A 9,983-nucleotide genomic window follows, 5' to 3' on the forward strand; every position below is an offset into this window, starting at 1 on the left:
TCTCCCAATTTCCCTTTATAATTAGGCTCATTGAATACATGGATGTCAAGTCTCAAGGTTTACCTAGGAAACGGGTTTTCACAATTTTCACAAGAGAGAGTCAAAGGGGAGGCTGTCAGACTGTCACTGTCTCGTTCACACAGAAATTACCATAGAAATAAAAAAGAAATGGACATCAACGAGAATTTAATTATTAAAGTCGGAAAATATAATGTTCTTTATGATGTCAGTGGTTATTCAGACAATAAAAAGAAAGACGCCATATGGTAAGAAAAAACAGAACAATTTGAAATTGATGGTGTGTCTATCTCTTTATTTCACCTTAATTTAAGTCAAAGTGACGGGGAGCGCCACACACTGGTTTCGTATTTCTGTAAAATGACACTTCTTTGTTTTAATAATGTTGACCAATAATATAATAATAATAATAATAATAATAATAATCACATTCACACACTAACTGAAGATTTTATAAAAACTGAAAATCAATTAAAAAAAAAAATTCAGTATGTACAAAGAAATGTGTAGACGTATTCTTTTTTGAATAATTTACATGTTAAACCAGATCACATTTAATCATTCACTGTTAAATGTATTTTTCTCTAGTGTGTGGTGTACCCAGACTATTGCCTTGTTTTATTCATTTTATTTTGTCTCCACAAAAGGAGCAAAAGCAGACAGTATTTTCTTTTCATGACACACCACAATAAATGTGCAAATTGCATGGGTATTTCGAATTACACATACAGGACAGGGTAGATTGAAAATAGGGTGTCAGACCTCGCCAATAGTTTCCGTCACTGATATTAAGTATAACACAAAAGCGATTTACACGGTGATTCTAAATACATACCTTGTGTTGCATGACTAGTGTATTTTCAGATGTAAGGCATGTAGAATGGGGATAGCTTTAGCTTTAGTACCTGTCTTATTGAAACACAATATCAATAACAATTCCACTGCAATGTAGAAACTGATTGATAACCTCGCCTCATTGTATTCACATTTTTGATCTGTGTGGATTAAAAAAAAAGTACATCAAAATACATAATCCTAGTAAACAGTTTATTAAACTTGTTCTTACCCTGTGTTGATTATTTTTTAAGTTCAGTACAGATAAGTTTAGTTAAGACAAAACCAGCGTTTGAGGCCAGGGAAGTATTTATTAAGGTATTTTTTTTGCCAAGACACCATTAATAACTGTATTACTTCAATAAAGAACATAAAGACTTATAAGAGCATGTTGCTGTCCTTACACCTGCCTGCCATTCACAAAAACAGTGTCAATAAAGGATAGAGGATATACAGTAGCATTGATGTGCTCCAGCTCAATTCCCTGGCTGTAACTGAATTCACAATCATAGTAGTTTTCCTGATTTTGAAACAGTCAGCTGCATCCATACAACAACAGTTTTTATTTTGCTGAGTTATCCCTAAACTGACCCCAGCATTTCCAGACTACTGTGGCAAAGAATGCAAGTTAGTAGAGTGACAAGTACAGAAACACCTGCCACATTTGTTATTTTATTAGACCACCGTCACGGTATCTCTGTGCATTCAAATTGCCACTGATAAAATGCAATTGTGTTCGTTGTCCGTAGCTTATGCCTGTTCATACCATAACCCCACCACCACCATGGGGCACTCTGTTCACAATGTTGACATCAGCAAACCGCTCGCCCACATGAAGCCATACACGCTGTCTGCCATCTGCCCGGTACAGTTGAAACCGGGATTCATCCGTGAAGAGCACACTTCAACAGCGTGCCAGTGGCCATCGAAGGTGACCACGAAGTCGGTTACGACACCAAACTGCAGTCAGGTCAAGACCCTGGTGAGGATGACGAGCACACAGATGAGCTTCCCTGAGACGGTTTCTGACAGTTTGTGCAGAAATTCTTCGGTTGTGCAAACCCACAGTTTCATCAGCTGTCCGGGTGCTTGGTCTCAGACGATCCCGCAGGTGAAGAAGCTGGATGTGGAGGTCCTGGGCTGGCGTGGTTACACGTGGTCTGTGGTTGTGAGGCAGGTTGGACGTACTGCCAAATTCTCTAAAACGGCTTATGGTAGAGAAATGAATATTCAAATTTCTGGCAACAGCTCTGGTGGACATTCCTGCAGTCAGCATGCCAATTGCACGCTCCCTCAAAACCTGAGACATCTGTGGCATTGTGTTGTGTGACAAAACTGTAGATTTTAGAGTGGCTTTTTATTGTCCCCAGCACAAGGTGCACCTGTGTAATGATCATGCTGTTTAATCGGTTTCTTGATATGCCACATCTGTCAGGTGGATGGATTATCTTGGCAAAGGAGAAATGCTCACTAACAGGGATTTAAACAAATTTGTGCACAAAATTTGAGAGAAATAAGCTTTTTGTGTATATGGAAAATTTCTGGGATATTTTATTTCAGCTCATGAAACACTTTACGTGTTGCGTTTATATTTTTGTTCAGTATATATATATATATATATATATATATATATATATATATATATATATATATATATATATATATATATATATATATATATTGTCTGTGTAAAAACATTGGTTTGAACCTCAAGTATAATATCATGGGTCAGTGAAGCTAGTACTCATGGTCACGTTGCTGAGTGAGGATGGGTAACCATAATATAATATCCACATTAATAGTACATAGTTAAAAAATAAACTTCAATGGAACTAGTAGTAGCATTAGCTTACTGGCACAACTTTAGCACAGCACATTAATACATCTCTTTTGTACTATGAGGCAATCTTAAGGGAAACATTTAATAACAAATACAGTAATTACATTGAGAGGAACGGTAGTTCCTCATGCCAAGTTATCAGCAAAGCGCGAGAACTGCCAGACTAAATACCAATTGTTTTCCCTTCTTGCATTGTAACTACTGTTGGAATAAGTAGGTAGTTAAATGGAAACGGTCTTGTTTCTTGCTATAATTACAATTTTAACAATTTGCTGTTGCCTGTCATCTTAAAGTAGTATTCTCATTCATGCAGTTACTGATTGCAATGAGAAACAGGCAGCAAATAAATGAACAGTTATAGTATTCCAGTCTAATCCAACAGTAGTTACAATGAAAGAACAGAAAACAATTGGTATTTACCCAGTAAACTGAATTATTACTCTTTTAGTACCTTAAAATTACATAGTAATTACATGGTTATTTGTGCACTGTTATCTAAAGTGCTACTGAAATAAGTCGCCAAATTAAGGCAAAAATGCCCTTCCTCCCTATTTTTTGCAGACCCCAGCAAGTTTATCCACATATCTGTATATTACAGGACATCCTTGGTTAATGACAATTAACATGTTTTGTCAACATGAAAATATACTAGGGTACGCATTTATTTTGCCATCTGAGTCATTTATATTAAACAATTTATTGATATTTTAAAATGGACTAGTCCGCACGCATCGCAGGGAAAAAAAAACAAAAAACAACATTTTTTGCAGACCCCAGGCACTTTTATTTATATATACTAGGGAACGACGTCTATGTCATTTATACTAAATTATTTATTTCTGTTTTAAAATGGAACAGATGCCTGCAAAAAATATCTATCTATATAAATATAAAAAGGTCTGGTATACAGTACATGGGATTTGAATCTATAACCTTCAGTTTGCAAGCATGTTGTGTTACTGTCAGTGCTTCACAATTAATTGAGACAAGCAATATTTTAGAAGATTAAGTCAGCCAGCTGAGAATTCTCTGATCTTTGTTATATTTTTTATGAGATTTTTCGAGTCATCATTCATCTTCTTCTTTATCATCATCATTCTGACATTCTGGTCTTGAGTTCTGAAAAATTTTGCTTTCCTGTCAGTGTAACGCTCGTTGTGGTCCCTATTTGCGCAAGGAAGTACAGTTTCCTCTCAATACTGGTTGATGAGAGTAACGCTATTTGTGGTCCTCACTGGACAAAAAGGAACATTAATTTCTGAGAATTAGCTATATACTGAAGGATAGCTAATCAATATATATATATTCCCTAGTATATAATATATATATATATATATATATATATATATATTATATATATATATATATATATATATATATATATATATATATATTTTGGTAAATAAATAAATGCATTAATAAATATTGAAATGAATACATAAATGAATACATATATATTTATTTCTTTATCTTGTTATAATCTTGTTTGTCTTGCTACTTGTTAATAAAAACTGTACCTTTACTGCTATATTACTTGCAAATGTTGTGAAATGGAAGTACAAACTTTGTGGCGTGAAAGCTAGGGTGTCTATATTGCAAGCTACGTTAGAAGTATGTCTTGGATTCGATTCTCACACAAGGTTTATATTGCAAATTAAAAAATAAAAAAAAATGTAATTTATTTGTGTAACAAACACATTAGTTGAAAACATAGTTGATTGAACATACATAGTTTTGCACAAATAACTTTAACATGCATATATATGAAACACTTCTTAGATGCTTCCACTGCCGAAGAGAAAAGATGGCAACTCCATCATAACTCCTAAATAAAGATCTATATCCCAAACGTGTCTCAATGATTCATACTTTATTCATTAAAACAAGATAAAAACAGGCATGCTGACGTATTTCGACATGTTGTCTTCATCAGAGCGTATTGAAAGCAGGACTCATTAGATCTATTAACCGCACCCAGTACTCATTGTCTTTTAACACCATTATCCGATTACTAGAAATAGTAATCTAGCAATCAATGCATTAAATTCACATTGCATACACCTAACAATCTGCTATATATTATTAAACATTATTTTTGATTCAGGATCATGCAATTGTCATATCACACTAATCCTCCTGCAGGTATAGGTTCAGTTGTTGAACCACTATGTCAATAACTAGACTTTTATTTACAACCCTTTCTCCCTTCATTTGTTTCTGATACATGTTCTTAACCATATTGATGAAATCAGGATGGTTCTCGATAATATTCTTGTGTCACTTGATGTCACTAGTTTATACACCAGCAACCCACATACAGGGGGCATTGATGCTGCCACCTTCTATTTAAATTCCAAACCCACTGAGGTTATGGGATTTTGGGAGGAGAAATTAATGTTGAGAACATTGGCAGATACTAAAAAGTGACCATTACTTGAATTCAATAACAGATAAACTGCCCCGAATTGCTTTTAAATGTGTACAAAACATTAAAGATAAATTGGTTCATTCATTTATTCCAATAATAGACAAAGCAATTGTCTATAAAAAAAGCAGGTTTATTTTTCTGTGAATAATTTGCGTAAAATTGCTTTCTCCTCACTGTCATTAGATTGTTCTGATATTAAAGTCAGTTCTAGTATTAGGAACGGGAGTGTTATTATGGATTTCTCCTTAACCTTTGAACCTCACGTACGCAATGTTGTTAGGACAGCCTTTTTTCACCTGTATTATTGCCCGTTTACGTCCTTTTTTTAGCAACAGTAGGCACAGAAAGGGTTAGTTCAGGCACTCATCAGCTCAAGATTGGATTACTGCAACACTTTATTCTGTGGCCTTCCTAATAATACTCTTAGAAGGCTCCAATACGTCCCGAAAGCTTCTGCTGGTATCCTAACAAGATTAAAAGCTTGTGATCATATTTCACCTGTACTATGTCAACTCCATTGGTTGCCTGTTAACTTTAGGATTGATTTTAAAATTGCAATGCTAACCTATAAAGCTCTAACTGGCACTGATCCTTCATATATTGCTGACCTGCTTTCTCCCTATGTCCCTGCTTGCAGCCTCCGTTCCTCTGAGGCTGGTCTGTTGGTTGTCCCCAACTCCAGGCTGCGCACTCTGGGTGACGGGGCTTTTTCTTTTTATACACCTTTGGAACTCCTTGCCAAATTATATTCAAAGTTCAGACTCTGAAGTTTTTTTAAAACTTCTTTAAAAGACATATGATTTTAAATTGGTTTTTAATTGTGTCTAACTGTACTTTTAACTGTACTTAATTGTACTTTTAGTTTTTTTTTTTTAAATCTTGTAAAGTTCCTAGGTTAATAAGTCCATTTTCATTTTTTGTTTTTTATTAGTAGACAAGTTTCTTGTAGAGTTTACATTTACATTTTATCAGCGGAAAATGGCCCACATTTATAAAGGTGTAATTTTGACCTCAAATGTGTTGCAGTTATAAACATACAATAAACATGTGTGCTATATTCAGCTTCTGTTTCGAAGTGAAGGAATACTACTGTATCAAAGTTAAGGGGATAATCAGGATATTTGAGCCTTTTAGTATAGAAATAACAATATACTGTACACATCCAAGTCTGCAAATAATACACAATAATTCACAATCAGGGTAGCTATAAAAAGGAAAATGCAATCATTGGAAACTAGGCTTGCAAATGGCAGATTTAGTTCAATATAGACAAATGTGCCTGGGAGATTAAAATAAAAAAAATAGGAGTAATGCACCACATTAAGCAAGAAAGTGAATCATCTGGCAACTGTAACGGGACAATCATTTGAAGTTTGGTAGTTTTGCACAGATACACAAATGCTTTCAACACTCTTTCTGGTGTATACATTGTTATTGCATGGAACTTCCAACAAAACTGTGGAAATTGTACAACACACGTGCCAGTGTTCAAAAACAATAGTACCAAAATTCAAAGGACGCTACTGCAAGTCATTTTCTAGGTCTAAACCCTTTATTATGCAGTACTGTATATCAGTGCGGAAAGTCTGTGGTTTCCTGTGTCTGCTTATCCCAACCTGACAGCACAGCCAAGTAATAAAACAAGATTTAATATTTAGACAGCGGCCATTAAACAGGATCCATGACCCAGCCACCAAAGAGGCTTAAACCGTAATATATAGCCATAATCACTGCTGGCGGTCTTGGTAAGGTGTACATAGAAGTTTATACATTTATAACCACGGGTTTCCATTTATTTTTTCAAATGCAATGTTCATGACCTTCAGCATTATTTTTAAGTGAAACATTGCAATTTCTGTCCACTGTAGCACCTTTTTTTCATAAATAGGTCTGAAACATTAAACAACATTGAAATAATGTACATAGCTGGGAAAAAAAAATCGCTGTTGTAGCTATTTCCCAGTTACAAGTCACAAATGCCTTTGTTACAGCAGGCCTTATTCACAAAGTTTTCATTTTGTATTAATTTTCTGCTGCTGGTATTTTACTTGTTCCTCTATCTCCTATTAACCATACATTTATTATGAATGCCATGTACAATAATCTCAAGACAGGTCTCATAATTCTCTCGCCATGTAGCCATGTATAAGAATGCTTTACATAAATAATATAAAATGTACAGCATAGACATAGCACAATATATTAACTTGTATTATGCTTACAATGAGTGAATCCCCTTTCATAAGTGTTTTTTTTTTATTATTATTATTTTTGCTCTTACAGGGACATGCTTACATTTTAAAAGGGCAGGGGACAAGCAGCCAACCCGATCCAAAAAATAAAAAAAATAAAAATCATATTTTCTTGATGATTTCTTTACTGTTCTAATGGACTAAGAGCTGAGGCATCATCTTTTACAAGGAACATATCATAAAAGCTTACAGAGCCTGCATGGTAGATCGATCACTAATATCCTGTCTGAAGATGTGAAAATAAAACCCAATTAACTATTTAGAATAATAGCTGCTTGGATCACAGCCTTTGTAAAATATGAGTTAACTCAACTACAGAACATTTTGTCCCGTTCTTCAAAATATATATTTTTAAAACAATACACCCACACCCCACCCCCGCCCCCGGGGAGAGACTCTTGTGGGCAGATTTAAAAAAAAAAAAAAAAAAAAAAAAAAATGTGTTTCTTTTGATTTTAGCTTTGTGTAGATAACCTGCTGTATTGTGCCTTTAAACACTATCTGCAGGAATCAGCATGGGGTTTTATTTAAAGACATGGGATTGTATAAATCCACTTAGACACTTTGCAACATATACACATACACGTTATTGATCTTCAGTTCAATTCTTAAACCACCCTTTTACCCCAGTCTATCTATCCCATAAATAATATCTTTACTCTACATTTAGAATGTTTTGTAATTCTTGCTGTATGTAAGTGTGCTGCTTTTTTATGAATATGAAAACCATTGAAATATGAAACTATCAACAATATCCACTGTTAATACGTATTAATTAGACATTTGCGAAAAAATGAATTAGTGTTTTGCTGAATTTAAATCTTTACCTTACCCTTTCTATACACATCACCTAAATTAAAGCATTAGTCCTATTATGGCTTGCAAAACAGATCATACTCCAAACTGCATAACTGCACACAGGTTGTTTGTGAACTGTCCTGTAAATTTATTCATGTTCAGTTCAACTTAATCTATATTGTAGACCCATTCTGGTTAAATAACATTTCATTTGTACAGCTTGCTTCAAAATAGATTGTACCTCTCACCATTTATTATACCAGCTTCAACAGCATTAAATCTGATTCTACAGTAAATTGATTCTTATGGTTGACATTGAAATTCACAGTACCTATATTAAAGTAGGGTGGAAATTATCAGATTCAGTTCATTATGGCTACTCGAAATTTAGTTTGTATTTTTTTTTTATTTTGACATTGTCATATTCCGGGATAACTTGAAGGATATTTTTCCAGCTCTCAAAATGTAAATAAAGTAAGTTACTTAAGTTTAATGTTGAAATTACCTGTCAGGGTTGACAGCATTTTAAAAGAAAAAAAAAAAAATATTGCTTTTAAGTGACACAAATATTGAGTTTGGCATAGAACTAATGCAATATAAACTATTGTCCTTAATATATGCAGTTATACGTATATATAGTCTTCTGGAAGTGCAGCGTTGCGGGCAGGGCTGGAAACCAAACCAAAACCGTAAACTAAACTAAACCAAAAATACAAAATAAAGTGGCACCCCAGCTATGCTATCTTGGTACTAGGGCAGAGAGCACATCCTTCTCCTAAACTACCCAACCAAGAACAAAGTATCTGACTTTTATACCGACAGCCATCCCCAAATTGGCAATTAATTTGGGAATGGCCACTTTCAAAACGTATTTCTGTAGGGATGGCATTTTAACCCCATCCCTGCCAAACTTAAATTAAAAAATACCCAGAACATGATTTAAAAAAAAAAAAAAAAACACAATTATGCTATTTACAAAATGGGTCCCTGCCCTGCCACACTAACCCTATTCATTTTCAGGTACATGGTTCTTGACAAAACATGTCTGAGTATCTGAGTTGCTAGTCTAATGTATATGTAAATTAGTCTTTGGGTCTTTGCCTGCAATGTAGATACTGAGTAGTATTATTCAATTAATATATTCAGACAGAATTTAAGTGTTCTGTTATATTTGTGCATTCTGATAATTACAAAATAAAAGGCAATAATACAGGTGATGTAATAACTGGACTGAATCAAGTATAGGGAGTGGATTTATTGAACTATCCCTCATTTTGTCCCTCTTTAGTGGCTGTGACATTGTTAATGTTTTATTTTTAATTATTACCTCTATTATTTTTTCGTGTCGGCACATTATTAAGTGCTGTCTATAGCTGTGTTTATTAAATTAAAATAATGAACTAAGAAAATGTCCCATTTGGCATGAGGCATCTCATTTTAAAACCAAGCACTTGTTCAGCAACGATGCTATAAGGCAAAATTGATTTAAAAAAAAAAAAAAAAAAAAAAAAAAAAAAATAGAGGATCTGATGAGCTTTTCATGTCAAACATTTCATGACAGGTTGATTTTGAATACAAGCGCAGTTTGGAATTCTTGAATGTCGGATTAAGATTTAGTGCACTTTGAAACAATTAATGTTACATTGATTTTGAATAAAAGTTCAGCTTCAATTTGATATGTTTGCATTTTGTACTGCGTTTTAATTCTTTAATGAATAGGGTAAATCAAAGACAGAATACTGCACAAAAGAGACAAGCAGGTACATGCAATTCTACTTTTACTCCAACAGTTTATCGTTCATCGTTCACTATA

This window comes from Polyodon spathula, chromosome 2, assembly GCF_017654505.1.
Source record: "Polyodon spathula isolate WHYD16114869_AA chromosome 2, ASM1765450v1, whole genome shotgun sequence".
Taxonomy (NCBI): Eukaryota; Metazoa; Chordata; class Actinopteri; order Acipenseriformes; family Polyodontidae; genus Polyodon; species Polyodon spathula.